At 39.8% G+C, this 19,325-nt stretch overlaps 1 protein-coding gene and 1 long non-coding RNA gene across 9 annotated transcripts in view; both read left to right on the plus strand.

The window, feature by feature from the left end:
• Window positions 1–2,202: 2,202 nt before the first annotated feature.
• On the plus strand, window positions 2,203–3,319 carry LOC103153771 (uncharacterized). Its single transcript, XR_477845.2, has 2 exons — window positions 2,203–2,358; window positions 2,698–3,319. It is a non-coding gene; the product is annotated as an uncharacterized LOC103153771 (long non-coding RNA).
• Window positions 3,320–5,535: 2,216 nt separating this feature from the next.
• myt1lb (myelin transcription factor 1-like, b) overlaps window positions 5,536–19,325 on the plus strand; it is a 136,685-nt gene continuing 122,895 nt past the window's right edge. For 3 of the 8 annotated variants that reach the window (XM_016661987.1, XM_016661972.1, XM_016661996.1), the window contains exon 1: window positions 6,122–6,651. The gene's annotated coding sequence lies outside the window, so the exon portion shown is untranslated. Of the gene's footprint in view, window positions 6,077–6,115; window positions 6,652–19,325 lie in introns of those variants that run through there. The other 5 variants (XM_016661971.1, XM_016662000.1, XM_016661990.1 and 2 more) reach the window with 5 other exon arrangements.

Consider the following 19,325-nt stretch of genomic DNA (forward strand, 5'->3'; position numbering starts at 1 on the left):
CCGCAAATAATGTTCCTGGCCGGAACACGGTGCGCTAACTAATAAAACATAAATTAACGAAGCTTCGAGGCAGGTAAATTTTCCTCGAGGAATTTTAGTAATCGAGGTACTCGAATCATTCGAGGAATCGTTTCAGCCCTACATGTATCCAATATATATTATTCAGTATTAATCATTATTTATTTGTGTTTGTATAGTTATATAAATATGTATTGATATTACTAAATCAATTATTAAATAAATTATGAACGGCTGTGTGGTTTGTAATATGCTCATCATACATCAATATCAGAATATCCCATTCCTATTCTATTGTTATAGCCACTAAGTATATATAAATATGCTGAGCTATATATTAAAAACATACTTTAAAAATACAATTGTTTATAAATGTAGCTTTGACAGATGTTTGAATATGGTTTCCAGTAACAAAAAAGCGTGTTATGATCGATTAAATGCGCTGATACGTCATTGTGCCTGCTAAACACATAACGCTGAGTGGAGTGGAGTACCGCTCCAAGATGGCCGCCCTAAATCTCGTCAGCGACAATAGGCGAGAGCGGTCCATGAAGCGTCTATTCTTATATTATGTCTATGTGTCTAATCGTCAGTAATATAATAGCGCTATATAAATCATAAGATGTAGCGACATGTAAAATTAGCAGCGCTTCGCTTTCACAGACGGTGGGGAGTTCGCCCAACTTTTAGCGAAACTTGGAAGGAAAGCTTAAAAAGGTAACCTCTGTGGATGTGATGCTAGCAAAGCTAACTGTACTGACTGAGACATGTTGCAGCTGCGATGAAAAAAAGTTGTCACTCATGCGCTGAATTATTGTATGGAGGTGTTGACTGATGTGTCGCATATATGGGACAACCCTGTGACCACAGTCTGCAATGTAGTGATATGACATTCAGGAACGATCCGATTCTTCTGGACGGATCTTTACTGATTAAATTTATTTCAGCTCTAAGTATTTAATATCTAGGTGTTTTTATGGGAATGTGGATCTTTCAGATCAATTTGAGAAGCAATTTTGATTGGTAAAACTTTATTTTTTTGTGTCACGTAGCGCGGTGTACTGGTCTTGACTTGGTCTTGGGTCGGTGGTCTTGACTACAACTCTGCACCGTGGCTCCTCCTAGGTTGCATGTCCTCCTCCACCCACCTTCTTTCCATCCCCTTTCTGTTGGACTTCTTTCAAAATAAATCCCACCAGTGGCAAAAAAAGTGAAGTTCATGCTATGTTAGGACAGGAGTCAAGATGTTTCCATCCCTGAAATTATGATGCAGAGAATCACATATCTAAGTATAAACTATGTTACAGAGAGTAAACACAATAAAAACATGCTTTTTCTGTGGCATTGTTCATTAAAATGGCACATTTCTGATGTATTAAAATGAAATAAGATCTGTACACTTAATGATATTGTATCAACGATTAGGTAATGCATTCAGCAAGTACTTTTACTTTTAATACATAAGTATTTTTAAAAGCCAGTACTTTTTTTTTTTACTTATACTTAAGTACAAATGTTAATGTGGTAGTTTTACTTTTACTTGAATACATTTTTGTCTGTGTATTTGTACTTTTATTTAAGTACATTTTTTGAGTACATTCTCCACCACTGCCTATTTGCAAATCTGCTTGACCAAAATGGATTTTCATTGGTGGAAGATATAAGGTTATCTTATCAATCCTCCCAAAGTATCTACATAATCACTATAATGTACAGAAAAGGTTAATACATTCACAAAGTTCCACAATATCAAAATAGGATTTTTAAAAGTCATGACTGCAGTAACTTTTATTAAAAAATATGTTTGTTTTTTTAAACATATTTGTTAAAATGATCACAATATTGTGGCAGTAAACTATAAGCCAGATAATCTTAAAAAAAAGTCAAGCTCCTCTGGCTTCCCCCTATGCTCCTGCTGTCACACATAAGCCTGGTCCTAATACTTACACTACACTCTATGCCCCTCTAGGAAGTGTGTACTCAGTTGAAGTGAACAAGGGTTTGAGTGAGCTGATTACAAGCTTGCAATAATAAAAAAAAAATATTTTAAATATACAGAATAGGTAGTTTTTTAGGTTCAAAAAGGGAGATACATTGGTCCATACTCCAGTAGATGGCGATAATACATCCTAAAGTTAGACGTCACCCGCTATTAAATATCAGAAAGAACACGAACAAGGGCCCCTTTGCACGTCGCTTCCGGTCTGTTGAAAATGGCATTTTACACTCGGTGCTTGCTGGGCTTTCCCAAGGTAATGTTAATGATGTGCCTCGATCCAAAGCCCCAACAAGTAACCTGGAGAAAGGTTTTAAGATGTACGCCTCGTTATATATTCGAAGGTGAGTATTACTTTCTTTAAACTTTGTGGCTAACAATAACTTTAGCTTATGCTAGTGGTTCCATGGAAATAACACAGAGACGGCTCCTTTGTTTACCATCTTTCTCCCACCGGTAGTTTTAGGCGGAAGAAGCTGATCCAGAGTGACATGAAGGCTGGAAACTTAGCTGTGCGGTGGCATCAGCTTTAACTTGCAACGAATATTTGCAAGCCACCGTCTTCTTAATTTAAGATCGTTTGAAAATCCATGAAAACTTAAAAGCCCTTTATATTTGGAAGACAAACATGTTCATGGTATTGCTTTATTTGCCTCTGAAATACGACTTTGTCTCTCGTTTAGCTGTCACTGTAACTCAAAGCAGAAGCAAGAAAGCCACGTTTCGCTCATGCGGATATGACGTCAGCGCCGGACGTGCAAAGAGCCCATTGGGACCGGGCTCGTGAGTGACAGATTTCTGCTACCCTGCACTGTTTCATCAACGGAACCTACAATGATTGCTAAGGCTAGTTAGCATGGCCACCAATGACAGTGGATAAATAGTTCTCCTGGAAAGGCCAATTGTTTCTATGTCATGAACACATTTTTTTACAGATCACCTGTCCCATACAATTACCACATGGTGACAGTTTTAACAAATATGCAAAAAAAACAACAACATATTTTTGTAAAAGTTGCATACTGCAGCTTTTGTTTCTATAATTACTTTTGCACCTGAAAATGAAAAGCTACCTTTACATTTCTAACCGTCAGCTCTTCCCTGCTGTATTATTCATGCCTCTGGTTCTGAATAGACTCTTATTTCCATTTGGTATCTTCCAAATGTATACAGATTAACCAAAGTATTCCCTGTTTGTTGGGTTGTGCCCATTCCTCCCAATTGTTTATTTAAGATAGTAGGGCAAATTAATTGTGTTTGATTGGCATTAACATAGCCAAATAAAAATTTGAATTTGGTAATATCGAATGCCCTGAGGGTGTCTGTGTCCCAACCCACAGCAGTACTTATCATGCCTTCTTCAGCTGCCTGGCAATGTTCCTGGAGAGAGCAGAGCTTGTTGGTTCTGTAAAACATTGCTGGGTGGCATTTGATTTGTTTACTGTTATGATGAACATCAAAACAATATGAGGAGCATATGCCCATGTTTTTGGATTCAAATCTGAATATTTATGTGGCTTCATTTGAAAATGTTATTACTTATCTGAACCGAGTGAGGAGTCCCAAATATGCACCTCTGCCTGGAGGGCTTTTGCATTTTCAGTAGTACCCATCTCACTACGAGAAAATGAACGAATTAGCACCTCTTGTCCGGTAAGAAATGAACCTAATTTATAATCTAATTATGACGATGTCTCAGGGATCAAATTAGCATTCCCTGTGTTTGCAAATCGGAGTAAATATGGAAATCATTGCATCGTTATTCCCATTTTCGTTCACATGAGAGTGCACATGAATGTCACTCTCTTTATGGTTCGAGCGCAATTATATTGTAAACAGCGTCCCCTGCTTTGTGAGCGGGGCTCGTCGCTGAACACATGGCTGCAGATAGCCTGTTTCAATACTCATTCATCTTCTCTACTCTTCAATTCTGGTGCTCAGCCAGCCTCGAAGTTAAGAAGCTGGTGAGGGAGGGCGTTAATTAACAGCAAGCCAGCAATCAACCGGAGACTTTCTTTAGGTTTACATCTTGTATGTCTCTCACCAGCCTGAATGAAGCCAAATATGTCACAGTCAGTGGGTTTTATAGCATTGGTTAGTTGGTAGTTTTATTCTCACATTGTACCTGGGTTAGTTAATGTTCTTGCGCTTCCCCCATCATTTAGTTACCCCAGTGCCTGCTTTTCATTGTCATCAGTTGCTTTTAAAGACATAAAGCAGCTAGTCAAATTTTTTAAATGTCTGTTGCTCACGAAAATAGCGACGGGTTGACAATTTGGTGAATTTCCATTTTATTCTCCAAGAGCGTTTCTTTAATGATTGTCCTGTATTTCATTCTCCCATTAACTCTGGCCTGCCTGCCTCCCATCCGTTCTGAAGCAGAGCCTCTCCACAGCATGATACTGCCAACACCATGTTTCATCCTTAAGGTAGCAAAATGATCTGCATAGTTACCTTTTTACCACACGTAATAATTTGTATGGTAAATATGTGTTATATGTTGCTACTACCTGAGCTGAAAGGCTAGACAAGTGTAACTTAAAAAGAAGTAGCTCCACAGTAAAACTGAAATTGTTCACAGGACAATTATTAGTTGTGTACTCCTCGGATATATCCAATGTAGACAATTAATTTAAATACGATTACTAAATGTTAGGAATTGCCACACGTTATGTAAGGGGCACAAACATGTGGAACAGCAAAAATTTAAATTGTAGGCCTACATGCAAAGTGGTATGTGACATGGAAAATCATCACCCGTAACACACCATGCCCACTGAGAAACTGCTAATTGCAGGATCATGTTGTGAGGACGCTTTCCTTCAGCAGGACAACAAGCAGGACAGCTGAAAGGAAGATGGATGGAGCTAAATACAGGGCAAAAACCCCCCTTGAAAAATCATGTAAAGAGAAGCTATCCATTAAATCTGACTGAGCTTCAGCTATTATGAATAGAAGATTGAGCAAACATAAAAACATGAAGGTTTTGCACTGTTAATTGTCATGAAAAGTGGTTCTGCAAACTCTTTAAGTAGGGGGACTGAATGTGCAATTTAAAAGTGCACATCACACTTTAAATTGTTTTAAAAACTTTTAAAATCATCTGTACTTTTGCTTCCACATATCAACGAGCATTTTCTGTGGATCCATCAAAAGTTCTAGTTGTAAATTATGTTTGTGTTCGTTACATGAGAGAATATAAAAAGGTGTAAGGAACACTTTTGATAGCATTTTACTGCCTGTGCCTGTAGCCAGCTCTGCCTCAGATGATTGCTCCGGCATCTTTCTGTGTGATTTGTGCCTTGTCTACATTAGATATGTTTTTTTTTTTTTCCTTTTGGAAGTTGTCTTCCCTGCAAGTTCTCACATTGTCACTGTTTCTGGGCTGGTTCCGGAGGATTCTTCACTCTGGTCTTAACATTATGCACTTTAGCCAAACCGAACCTGATTTCTCACACAAATGTGTGCAATTAAAATGAATGCACCGACAATGTTCCACATGGCTCAGTGCCGTCTCCAGCCCTCCTCTGTTCTCCCCGACTCTCTACCCTCCCTCCCCTCCATCTCTTCCCTGTGGGAAGATCTGACTCTGAGAGCAGACAGTCTGCAGCCCTGAATAAATGTATAAGAGGGAGAAGGGGAAGGGAGGGTGCATTAGCAGGCAGAGGGAGCGCAGGGGCGGGAGAGTGTTGGAGGATACATACATGCCGAGTGTACAGAGAAGAGCCAGATACACATTAGATGGAGAGGAGGGAAGCAGTTCAGCTTGTATAGGACCAAGAACGGAGCGATTCAGCTTCCTTCAGCTGTCTCTCCCTCTCTGCACAAACACATGCTCATACACACTCCCAGTTTTTCCCCCTGACACACACACATACACACACGCGCACAGGAACAATTGCTTTAGGGTATACCAGTCGGCTCTGGCAGTCCTCTCCTTTGTTGTTTTTGCTATTGGTTGGTCTCAGCGGCAGCACGGCGTGCGCCTCTATCACCGGGTGGGTGAATGTGTGTGTGGAGTCTGGAAGGCAGTGTGTGAAGGATGCCACTGGCTGTACCCGGGTAAGTCAGCTCCTTCCTTCCTCTCTCTGTCTTTTTCTTTTTGTTCTTTCTGATCTGCAGCCTCTCCATCTCGCCTGGGATTCTCGCCTCTCTCCTCCTGCCGTGTTCATCCTCTATGCACGGTTCTTCTCTCTCTCCCTCCCTCCATCTCTATCTCTCCATGCGAGCTCCCTCTTTCTCTCAGTCTCCTCCGGACTGTGCTCCCTCTCCAGGCTGCGCCTCATTGGTGTGTCCTGATTCCTGTTTTTTTTTTTTTTTTTTTTTTTTTTCTTTTCCTCCCCATTAGGCTCCAGGCCCATTGGTCGTCTGCCTCCCAACCATTATCTCCACTCCTCCGCCCCTCTGTCATCCTTTCTGCCTCCGCTCACACTCTCTCCTTCTCTCTCTCTCTCTCCCGCTCTCTCTCTCTCGCTCTCTCTCCTTCCCACAGTCATCTCTCAAGTCGTGAAAAATGATTTGCATGCAAGAAGAGAGCAGAACTTTGCAGTGAGCTCAGTAAGGGAATTCATTGGGAGTGAAATAAAGGGAAATAATAGCAGAGGAGGAGGAAAAGTTTAAAGACACGACTGCAGTTGGTAGGTACCTTCTGCTTTGCTCATGGCATTTTGCGTCTTTTCCATTGTTGTTGGCTGATACTGGACTCCGCTTGCCACACTTTGTCCTTCCATGTGCTGTCTGTTAGTCTGGGATTGTTGTATGTGGTTTCTTGTAGTTCATGGGAAGAGTCAGCTCCTGATATTTTACAGGTGATTTGTGCTCTAAAAGTAGAGAATGTCTTCTTCAATCTATTGCAGTCAAATTCTGATACCTAGTGCTAATTTAAAGAGAAGTTCTAGAAGTTTTTCTTCTTCTGGTGCAGGTAATTCTGGCAATCCAAACTTAGAATGAGCTTTTCTTGTCATCAAGCTCTTAAAATTCTAAGAACTAATAAAATACCAACATACAAATGTTTCTGTTTTAGAACATTTGATTATTTAAAATTGTGCAAATTCCTTAAGTTTTCAGTCACTTTTAGTGCAAGCCTATGCATCTGAAGTGTTAGATAAACTAAACAGTCTATCTAACAAGGACAAGGAGGAAACTGTACAAAAAAAAATTGTTTAGATTAAACTATTTGCCTTCAAATAACGGCAAGCTCTGTGTTTGAGTTACATGGTTGGCGTAGCTCATGCACCAGTCCATTTTGTCTCTGTTTTGTGCTTGTTTTGGGAATTAGACTTAAGGAAAGTACAGTGCAGATGTTGTGTGTGCTCCTGTGGGTGGTATTTACAGTACAGATGCAATGCAACTTGCCTCTTTTCTATCAGGACACATAACAATGCTTGAGCACAAAGTGCGTCCAACTAAGTCCTCCTCATGTCAACAAATGGCGTAGACAAGAGGTTGGAGACTTCTGGCGATACACAAAGAATTTTATCCTTTTTTTCATGGTTTTCAGTAATATTTTATCTGGAGTTTCGATTAAATTGTAGGGAAGACGCTTTGCATGTTGAGGTAATGTTTTCACCACTGTTTCATCAGACTGTAACAATGATTGTTGGTGTGTTTAGCTCAGTTTCCCTCCATGTGTGCACAGAGACTGACATGAGCTGCTCGGCGGGATGTGAAGCCGTGTTCTCCGGGATCTTCTTAAAGATGCGAGAGGAAGGCGATGTCTTGCTTGTTATTGGGAATGCTCGTGTTTGTGCCACCGCAGTGCCTGATGTGCTATGCTGAGCTGAGCCAAGGACAGGCAGACAGCTGAATGTGATTAAATTATAGTGGGAAAGCACGCTACCTGGGTCTTACCAGGTCCATCGTCGCAGGAACTCCCTCCCTGCCGTTTCTGCTCATCTCTCTTTCTCTCCCTTGCTGTGGAATAACAGCAAACGGACCCAGCCCCTGTTAATCATAACAGTCTGGTTAGAGCTGGAGCCAGGAGGAAAGTCGGTGCAAGATTGAACCGTTGGGTTATAAGATGCACTGTTCACTCTTACTGTGAGGAAAAGTGCCGAGTCCTTTAGCAGTAAAAAGCCTCCTGGGGATCCCCTTTATGCAACTGACAAGGATGGGTCAGATGATGAGGAGCATTATAAGTCTACTTGTCTGGCATGACTGAGCACTTACACTTAATGTGACTGTAAATACATGATAAAATAAAGCATGAGAGACTGTTCTTCAACAACATACATTTTCTGAATATTCTGAACCGCTGCTGCATGCATTCAGTGTTTATGAAGAAAAGTACATTTCCCTTTTCTTTAAACTGTAAATTACACTAAAAGTAAATGAAGGGGAAGCCACTGGGACATTTTTTCCTTTTTTGTTTGATTAGCATCGGTTTGGTTGGAAGAAGACCATCATTTAAGATGGGTGTCATCCTCATTAGCGATGCGCCAATCAATCTGCCAGAGAATTGATTATCAGATTTGGCCGCTTTTCCCTCCCGAATGGACATCAGGTATATTTCTGAAAACTCTTTTTTTTTTTTTTTTTTTTTTCCCATGTTTGTTGAATGCACCAAAAACTGCAAACTCCCCCCGTTTCTGGTGGGAGCATCAACCAACAACATGTAGTTCAGGTAACTTTTTTTTTAGTTTATTGAAAACCTGAAATCAGTAAAGGTCAGGAAAAGTCAGATCGGTGGCTCTCTAATCCCCATACACTTTCTTTTCAATGATCATTGTGATGTAACATCTAATAGCTGACATATTTAAAATTGAAGAGACTAATGTACATATACCGTTTATTAGCTTTACAAAATAATTGCTGTAAAAGTCAAACAAAACGTTATTAAGTCTGGAATAAACCTCAGATGCAGTGGAAAACTTCCTAGTCCCTTAGAGAAAGACTAAGTGTACTAGACGCAGCTTCAGACTGTGCTTCTTTCAGCTCCACACCACTGAATCTCTCTAGTGCAGAGCTGATGATCATGGCTCCCTGCTGTGGGATGGCTTATATTCTACTTTACCCCTCTGTAGCTATTTTTCCTTTAAAATAAAGAATATTTGCAGAGGTTTAAATGCTCATTTTTGATTTTATGAGCTGTTTTGCGAAGGCCGGTAGGACCTGCTTGTCGTTACACCGACTTTGTAAATGTGCATGTGGAGATACTGAAGGGAATCAATGTGGTCTTCCAATCAGTCTCAGTGACATGGTCACGCTAGGGTGCAGAGGAGAATGATCTATTTGAGCAGACATATTGTCAATACTGACATCTACTCAGTGTAAGATGTAGCTGCTCCCGCGTCCTTCACACATACACTCCTGGTGCGCCTGCCAGTATGCACATTATTAATTATGGTATATTCCTTATTCTGATCCAAGCTCTTGATTTGGATTGAACTAGAGGAAAAAACAAGAATTTGGTCACTTTGAAACCGAGTCTTTCCTTCCATTTTAATGATAAATAATAATGATTTATCTTAGGTGTGGGCCAGTATGAGATTCCTGTCAACGATGATATTGATAAAAAACACCACAGTTTTAAGATTTCAAATAAAAAAATAAACATTTAAAAATTAACCAACCATTATTCTACATGTGCTGATAAAACAACTTTTGATTTTTGCCATTAGAGCAATATCTGAAAGAGTGTTAATTTGATGTGAACCCAGACTTGTCCAAAAATATAAATTAAACACTTTTTTAAAAAATTCATTGATGTTTAAGTGCTTATTGTACAGAATGTTATGTTATTCTGTACCCTTTTGAAGACAAAGCCTATATTAGTTAGGTAATTAGTAAGGCTACCTGCTCCGGCACCTAGCCTGTAAGCTGGATGCTTAAAATAAGCTACTTCCACAACTTTTCTTTTAGTTCCCACAGCATTACGTTTTGTGTTTTTAATTATCAAAAATATTCCCAAACAGAAGCAAATAGTTGGGTTATTTATTTGGATAGCCAGTCTGCACTCTACTGCTGTGTTTTAAAAGATTGTTAACCTAATGAAAATGATTCCCACATTGTGACACTTTTATGAAAAGTTTCCAAGCAATGGAATTGTTTTTCTTGTAAGTGCAGAAAACTCTCTGGAGCTTTCTTTAAGCTAGCAATGCACAGCAACGTGTTGGGGAGGGGAAACACTGCCTAACTCTTTAAACTGCGAACAAAAGAAAAATAAAAACCCTCTGTTTACCTCAGGATTTTCTTTGACATTTTATCAAAATAAGTTCCAACTAAAGGAACAATTTTAATCCGTGGTTGTTAACAACATTGACATTGACAACATTGATACCAGCTACCAGCTCATGTCTTGATTTAAGCTTTCATTTGTATACAATAAGTAATGGATTGACTGTTCTTTCTATGAGGGTATTCCTCCAGAAAAATCACAGGTGCCCCCGTCTCTCACACATACACACAAACACGCTCATTTTTGTTCTTTTCCTCGGGGAAAACGTGATCTATCTCCTGGCGGGCAGGCCAATTAAAAACCAATCAGGGTGCTTGGAGTGTGCTGGTAATGGGAAAGCCAAGGCAGTGAAGGAAGTGGGGCTGATTAATGGACATTTTCACCTTGTGGCATAACAGCCTCCCACAGGCATCCATCACCACAGGGGGACTACGCTGGCTACACACCTTTCCAGGAGCGTCTGACATGTTGTATAAGTTGCAGATGTCTGACTGTGTGATGATGAGCATAAAGTGCCCCGACGAGGCTGCAGTAGCTTTATATTAACCTGCCTTATCTGCAGGCCATGGAGATCATTTGATGTATGGCCGCATCCTGATTAATACCAGGCTGTGCAGCTCAGCTCCTTTTCATGGTTTGATAACATTCAGGGGATACGCTGTTCACCTGCTGTGGAAACCCAACCAGTTGAATACTAAGTATTTAGAGCAACAGAGAAATTCACAAATTTCTCGTGTTTTTATCATCTTTGAAGGAAAAAAATAAATAAAAACCTGTGTTTTCCACAGATGAGTATGTTTTTTTTTTTATATGTATATATTACAAGTAGACTCGAGATGCCCTTGCTGAGTTGGATCGAAAAGCGTTTGTGTCTTTCCCTTTGGAGCCTTTGTGAAGCTGCGAGCCGTCAGAAGAAAAGTATTAAACGGTGTGAGCAAGGTTCGTTCCATTTCAGGAGCTGCTGTGACCTACTTCACACAGCCTGGCAGCTAGCTGTAAATACAGATTTTCATAACCTGCTTTGGCCTCTTCCCATTAGCAGCACAACTGTGCCTTGAAGAAAATTACGAGCTCAGGAGAAGCTGAGCAGAACGGTGCTATGATATCATCAGAGCAGGGAACACGAGTCTGATTGTGTTGGTGCCATAGGATTACATTAAGGTTTAGCACAACATTTAATATAACCTCAAGGTTGCATAATCATAAATGACAGAAAATGAGACGGAGCAATGCTAGCCATCTGGAAATATTAGGAAGGAAAAAAAAAGAAGAAAAAAACATCTGCGAAAAATGTTGATCTTGTTTCGTCTGAAACAAAAGACTGTACACTTACTGATGTTCACTGAGTTATATGGTCACCAGGGGGCAGAGTTGTACCATTTTAATCAGATTTTACAAGAAGTATAAAACTGAGCTAATTTTTCACTTTCTGTACCGATATCAGGGAAATTTGATTTCTTCACCTTTGTTAAAAATTGTGAAATCGATTACGATTAACTTACATTTTTGGGAAAGTTCTTAGTTTTTTTATACAATTTTTCTAACACTCTGTATACGCTTTAGCATCTTGGACAAAAAATATAAATCTGACGTGGGAAATATGAGTAGTTAGAATTTATCTATTTGGTAAATATTTTACTAATATTCAGAATGTGAATGTGCAACTTAAAAAAAATTATACATTCCCAAATATTAGATTGCAGTTATTGTTTGCTATTGTGATGCTCACTGATATAGTTATGATTGCAATTTGACATATTTCAAACTAATGTATAGAAATGTTTAAAATGTTCTTTGAATACAAAATATTGAATCTTAAATATACATCCGACCAAGGAACAATTGAAATATAATTATTTTTTTTATGGCAGCGGTGGTTTCAAATAAAGATCCACACACATTGAAAAACAGAATTTTCAACATTTCTCCTCTCAATCACCAACCAAGGGAAAATAGTCTGGTTTCAATCACTTACTCACTGATTGGGGCAACACTAGGAAAGCCAGTTTTTTTTTAATGCTTGCTGTGGCCGATTATATGCTGAAGTCAGACTTCAGTTTTCTAAATCACAAACATACCCGGAAAATCAGTTGCTGATGAAGTGTGTTGACATAATAATAATAAACAGTGTTTTAAAGAATCTGGAATCTGTTCAGAAGTTTCTAGTTCAGATTTGGTAAGTCCATATTTTAAGGAGGCCGTCATACTAAAAAAAAAAGGAAATTAGATGTCAGGTTTATGCATTTCCAAAATAGAACGTTAGTAGTTGTTCACAAAGCTTAACTGTTCAGTTTAACACTCATCAGTCAGTACAGTAAGGAAACTATCTTTCTTTAATGTAAAAGTCTCAAAAACAGATAACAGACGTCCAGCTTAAAACTTGGTTTACGCTAAATGCGATTTCTGTGAGTCCGAACGGATTTGTACTTTTAGCAAAAAGTCTGGAATAAGTTTTGCGATTGAATCAGATGTAGCATCAGAACCTCCTGACCTTTTGTTTCTCTGGACAATGATAACATGAATCATAAAAGGAGATGTTTCAGTGATAACAACACCCGCCTCCTCAGTAACGATGCTATCTGCTGAGCATCATCACTGAGAGTCCAACTCGTCCCCAGACTCATCAGGTCAAAGAGGCACACAGATCCACCATAGAGAAACAAAAGAAAGGAAACTAAAACCAAAGGAGCAGGACGGGCCGAGCTCGTGTAAAAGCGCTGCGTTATTGGAAAATGATTACCAAACAGGCATCCATAATTCAACGGGGCAATCAGGGAGGGCTCAGTCTGTTCATTTATGCGAGCACCGTAAATCCGATTTGTCGGTTTTGATCACTCTAAAATCTCCCAGTCACACGCGGGCAATATTGGGTGAATATTATTCTGTCTAATGGGGAATTGATGACGGCATGTGACACCGGTCAAGACAAATGGATGGCTTACAGGGGTGGGAAGGGGGAGGAGGCTGGAGGTGTTGGGACAGAGGTTTATTACCGATTGAGGCACTGTATATTGCATTTCATTTATAAAGAAGATTCCAGAGAGTTACTAATACAAGGTTATGCTTGCATTGAGGGCGCTCAAAGTGATGATAGAAAAATTCATTTTTTTATGATCAAATAGTATTTTATCATTGTGGAGTTTTTGGTGTGTGTGTGTGTGTGTGTGTGTTGAAGGTCAAAGAAGCGCAGTTAATTGAAAATCTAAATGATTTGTGGAGCTCGAACAAGCACACATCTGTGCTCGTGTGTATGCAAATGAGGGCCTTGTGATCGTTACGTGCAAGAATTTGGGCGCGCTTGTGCTCGCGCGCGGCGTCGGGAGGCAGGCAGACATGATGCGCTCTGAGCTGCAGCGTCTCTGTGAGGGTGGCCTGACCTCTGCCTTCAGCTCCGCTTCACGGGACAGCAGCAAATGAGAGGTGTCATCGCATGACAGCAGCGCGGCCCCTCTTTAGGACCGACTGCGCGCCGCACGCGCGCACGCAAACACACATATCGGCAAATGGGCTCGCGGTGCGCAGGCAACTTCACATAAATGCATGCAAATATTCAAGTTGAACCAAGCGCTGGCAACAGTTGGAACATAAACAGACATAAATGCATAAATATTGACACGCAGGCAGACTTCCACAGAGACCCATGGGAAACACGGCCCAGATCAATAGCTTTGCTTCGTGAACATACAGCTTTTGTTTGGGCAACAATGATTTAGATTCAATTTGACCACTTAGTGTTTATGCCGAGCTTTGACCAGCTTAGAAAATCAAACTCGAATGTGAACAGGATTTTGTCAAGCGCTAACTTTTGATTTATTTTCATTGTTCGAGGCCTTTCTGAATGCAAAAAGCCCTGTAAGTTTGGATAAAATGGGCCTCCTGCTTAATGCATGTTCTTTGTTGTCTGTTAACTATTTGTCAGAGATGCAGTCAACAGTAAATTAATTAGGCATGACAAGTTTATTTGTATAGCCCTATTCATACAAAGTAATTTAAAGTGCTTTACAGGAGAATAAAAAAAAGAAACAAAGTACATTAAAGACAAAACGACATTCATTTCAATTAAAAAATTTAAGCATAACAAGAAAACAAAGAGTGACTGCTTTAAAATGAACTGATAAAATTAACTTATCTTTATGGAAAAGCTGCATTAATATTTTCAGTCATGCACATTTTCAGAAAGTTTGTTCCAGAGTTGAAGATTTAATAAATTAAATGCTACTTTCTCTTCTCGTGGTGAACTCATTAGGAAGATTGCAGATGACTTTATGGTCAAAATTACATGAAATCTGTTGTTGCTCAGTACCATTCAATGTCTTATAGATGTTTTTTTTTTAACCTTTCCATCTTAAAAGCACAGATAGTGCACTGGTGTGATGTGATCAATTTCCTTGGTGTAGGTCAGGACTCTGGCAGCAGTATTTTTGATGAGCAGCAGCCTGATTGATTTTATTACAGAGGCTGGTAAAGACTAGTTACAATCACATCTAAACTACTTCAAATAAAAGCATGCAGTTGTTTTATTTTATTCTGTCTTAAAAATATTTTAAGACAATCAAGGGCTGATTTATCAACGTTATCTGTTATTTTAATGTAGATCTGAGTCCTTTATGACACCGAGGTTTCTGGCATACTCTGTGGTTATTAGCCTCATTGAGTCTAGCAAAGTGCTGACCTTTAACCTTACAATTTCTCAGGTTTATGTGCTGTTGGATTTGTCCTTATTGATTTGACCCTTCACTGAAAAGAGTTCAGACTAAAAGTTGGCAGCAACATTCAAGTAGTCATATTAGAAACCACCAAATTTTATTCAGTAGGTAGGTACTTTTATTGTGATTATTACGGTAATGCAAAGATATGAGCTCTTCCATCTTTTAGACTGCAGCTGTGGGAAGGAATAAAAGACTATCTTGCACAGAATGCAATAAGATTTGTTCTTCTCATTTTTGTAGGGAAGAAATATGTGAAAGTGTCTTGAAAAAAATTCTTAAAAATTTGCAATCTAGTTGTTATCGCTAACATAAGCAGTGATAATATTGCTCCTGGGTTACATTTCGTACATTAGCTTTGTGTAGCAGACTTTGTAAAATAATACATGAAATCTTGGTTAAAAGAAAATGCACCCCTTTTAAGTACATCCTTTTTAAATACACAGACCACAAATTTTTAATGATTTTAGTAGATACGTCTATTAAAAGAATAGCTGAAATACAAAAGCATAAACAATACTTAGAGGTTACAACCAGCAAGTTGGAAAAATTAAACTAATTGACTATGGAGTGTTTAGAAATTATACCTAAATAAAGAAGAGCTGCCATGTAGTTGACTTTTCACCATTTAATCATTTGGATAAGGGTGCTCCAAGATAAAAAGTACTTTGGGTGCCTAAACCCCCACCAGCCAAGACTAGTATTACTTTTCATGAAGGACTTGGAGCACACAGTTTCTGAAATGATGGCCACATATAGGACAACATGTTTCTAAATAGACAGAGGGATACTCAAAAGAGTCACATTTGTGTTTCACATATATTTCAGGAACCGATGAACAAACATTAAGGTCTTGGTGTTACATTGTTGATGCAACAAGATTTTATCTGATTTTATGTGTAACTCGTTCTGTATGCTAACTATGCCAGAGCCAATGATCCAGGTGTAAGTCAAAGGAGGTTGAGCAGCTTAAGGTCAATAGAAAATACATTCAGTGAGAGATCAGTGTTATCTTTTAAACACGTTTTTGGTCAATTTAAGCTTGAGAATTAGCTGGCATTTCTGATCAGCATAATCCTGGTCTTTTCTAAGGCATATTGACCCAAAAAGTCAAACTATCTGCTGAGTAAAAGACTACTCTATCTAAAACTGCCATAAAAAAAAGATTTCCGTAACCCTACAGGGTTTTGAGTAAATCAGTGCTGCATTTTTCGGTCAGTGGTAACTTTATTATTTCAAGGTTAGCCCAGTTGACTAATTAAAAAAGTACATACGTTGGGCATTCTGTCAGGGGGCCATAATGTGCTAAGAAGCTGTTTATTGCCCTCTAAGCAAAGAAAAATGTGTTTTAGAAATGCCAAATTTCCATTAGAATAAGCATTGAATCTAAATAATACAAGCTTATTAGGTAATTACACACACTCTACTCGTCACAAAGGATTGGGCTACTAAGTAAGAAGAGCCACAATCTAATAATACAGATGCCAAAATTTGCTCAGTGTCTGTGTTACTGTTGAGGTGAATACAAAAAATAAAATATTTGAATGCGTTTCAAACCATCTGTAATCAGCCCACGAGGCTTCATGCTCTTAGTAAGAACAATCAATAAAAGTAGGCTGTAACCGTGCTTGTTAATATAAAAGATGTGCTTCTGTAGCTTTCCCTGTTAGTTGCAGGACCGTGATCATTTAGGCAATAATTCCAAGCTTCTTTAGTAATAAGTGATATTTTATCGTACTAAATCTCTAATGTATGAACAGTGCAACTGTTGCTGTACTTTTTATTATTGAAATCTCCAGCTTCGGTTTCATATGTGCTCTGTGAGGTTGAATCAGCACATTCATCATACTGAAATGACCTACCTCCCAAAATAACAGCTTCACTGCCCACCTGGAAAGGATTTCCGGAACAGCAGAAGATTAATTGGTGCAGGTCATTTCCAAAATGTTCTGAATTTGTTGGTTACCATACCCCATCAAAAATTGTACTATAATGAAGAATTCAGCAAATCAAAACTGTAGTGACCCACAGTTTGGTATTAAAGTGTGAGTCTTTTAACCCTCCAAATCGCTCATGTAACCTCACCAAGACTGTTAGAGATAAAATTAGTGTAGAAACGAGGTCGTTTGGAACATGCAACATAATCGTAGTGTGTTCATTTGTAAGCTAAGTACACAAGTCTTCTGTGGATGCCTGGAAGGCGTGAGTTTGTTCGTAGGCACTCCTCAAAGTAGGGCATTTCCACCTTCCACCTGCAGGTCGCCTCAGAAGTGGTCTCCTGAAAGTGCTGGCAGTGCACCTCTGGGTCTTCTAGTTACAGCTGGGAATGCTCTCCCATGACTGCTTGTCCTCTGCTCCCACTGTCTTACCTTTATCATAGCATGTCTGTCTTGTTTCTGTCCTTGCACGCTCACATATTCTCTCTGCAGCTCCTCCTTTGCCTCATTGTCTCCCTTTGTACCCCCCTTGTCAGTTCTTTCACTCTAGTTCCAACTGCATTGCATCTCCCTTTTCATTCCTAACCAATTCCCTGTAACAGAATTTTCCCTGTTCAATTGTATGATTAGTCCAAATACAACAGTGAGGCGGGAGGAAGGGATGTCAGAGTAAGTTTTTTTTTTCCTCCCTCCCTTCTTTATCTCAGTTCAGTGGTTAACGAGATGGATGGACCGCATATTTACTGTTAACAAGGAGGATGCCATCGCTTCTCATTCTTCCTCACCAATTGTGCCCCACAGTATCATGCATAATAAATCAAATCCTCTGTGTCAGCATCGCTTTCTTTACACAGGCAACAGAGTCATCGAGTATGGTGTGATCTGCTGCAAAATGCAGGAGAAATATGAAGCTAAGCACTCAGAGCCAGCTCTTCGCTCCCCCCCTTCCAGTGCTGCAATGTATTCAGGTCATTGCCAGGTCTCTGTTAAAACGCTTCTTTGGTTTCTCCTCTCTAAGCTCCGGCATCTTGTTCGTTTTACTCAAATCTGAGCAGCCCCTTGCCCTGAATAAATAGTGCAACACGTTTTGCTTCTTTAGTCTTAGCCCTTGCCGCCGTTTTGCTCGCTAGCTCACTCCCCCCTCCCCGTAAGACAGCTCTGCCCTGCCCCGTGTATGTGACCTAATTTTCCTGCTCGGCCCAGCGTTTTCCGATGTGAGTCGCTCCAAAATAGCTTGGCTACAGCAGACCGTGGCAAACTCATTTCCATCTTGCATAACAGAGACCAAACATCCCCCCCCCTTCCCACCCCCCTCACCTCCTGAACGACATCACCACCACCACTCTGCCTCGGCTCAATGGCGAGATGGCACTTACTCTCGCAGGCTGAATCTCGTCTTGCCACCTCGCTGTGTGAGGAAGATGGTGAAATTATCATTTTCACTTACTCATTTTTATCCCACAGTTTGTGCATTATGTCTTTTCAGGCCGTCTTAGTAATTGAACATGTCAAATTAATAGATTATACAGCCTTGCTTAGTCAAAGAAGAGAAGATACAGGAATCGGAAGTGACTCCTTTTCTCACTGCAAAAGCAGCGAAGCTAAATCAAAGAGGTCCCAAAAGGATTCATGAAAACATTTATGAGATGTAGCTTTGCTCCATAACCTAAAGTGTATTTCATAACAGCATCAAAATAACTATTCATATGCTATTAAAAGCTCATTTAAGTGTTGAGCCCTATAATATATTGCGTCGAGATGACATTGTGGAAGGCTGTAAGGACTGAACACGTCTACTCCTCGTCGCTGGATCGGCTGTGGATGGAGATTGTGAGGAGTTGTGGGCTGAGAAAGAAATCATTATTTTACCAATGGCTGCAGCACTTCTTAACATGTTCTATGGGGTGCCTTTCGCCAAGCTAATGCAGAGAAATGGAAACAGATGGAAGGCATGATTATTTGATCTGCAAAGAGTTCCTGGTGGGCTTTGTAGTAACTGGACGAGACTGCTTAGAGGCAGAAGAGTGGGCTGTATACGTCTGTGTGTGTGTGTGTGTTTGTGTGTGTTCTGAGGGATGTGCACGGGTGTGGGTGGCTGTTGTCTGTGTTTGAATGTCTGTGTGTGTTTGTGTGTGCGCGTTTTGTCCATCTGTTCATGTGTTTGGATGTGTTGCATGCGCCTTTGTGAGTGTTTACACGCTATTGTGTCTCCCTCCAAACATATGGACCTCTAATTAGGAGTGAGCAATGAATAGTGATACAGGTAGCAAGCTCATTCAGACTTTCAAGCTCCGTTTATGGTCCTGGCCTCCTGCTTTGATGTGCTGCTTTGCCGTACGATGCATTGTAAAAGCATTCATACCGCTAGGACTTTCTCACACGTTGAGAGGTTACAGCCACATTTAAAGTTCACATGTAAAACTCTCAAAAATGTGGCTTGCATATGTATTTACCCCTAAATAAAATTCATTAATTAACTGGGAGTTTTCAAT

This window comes from Poecilia formosa, unplaced genomic scaffold (genome assembly GCF_000485575.1).
Source record: "Poecilia formosa unplaced genomic scaffold, Poecilia_formosa-5.1.2 Scaffold8, whole genome shotgun sequence".
Lineage (NCBI taxonomy): Eukaryota > Metazoa > Chordata > Actinopteri > Cyprinodontiformes > Poeciliidae > Poecilia > Poecilia formosa.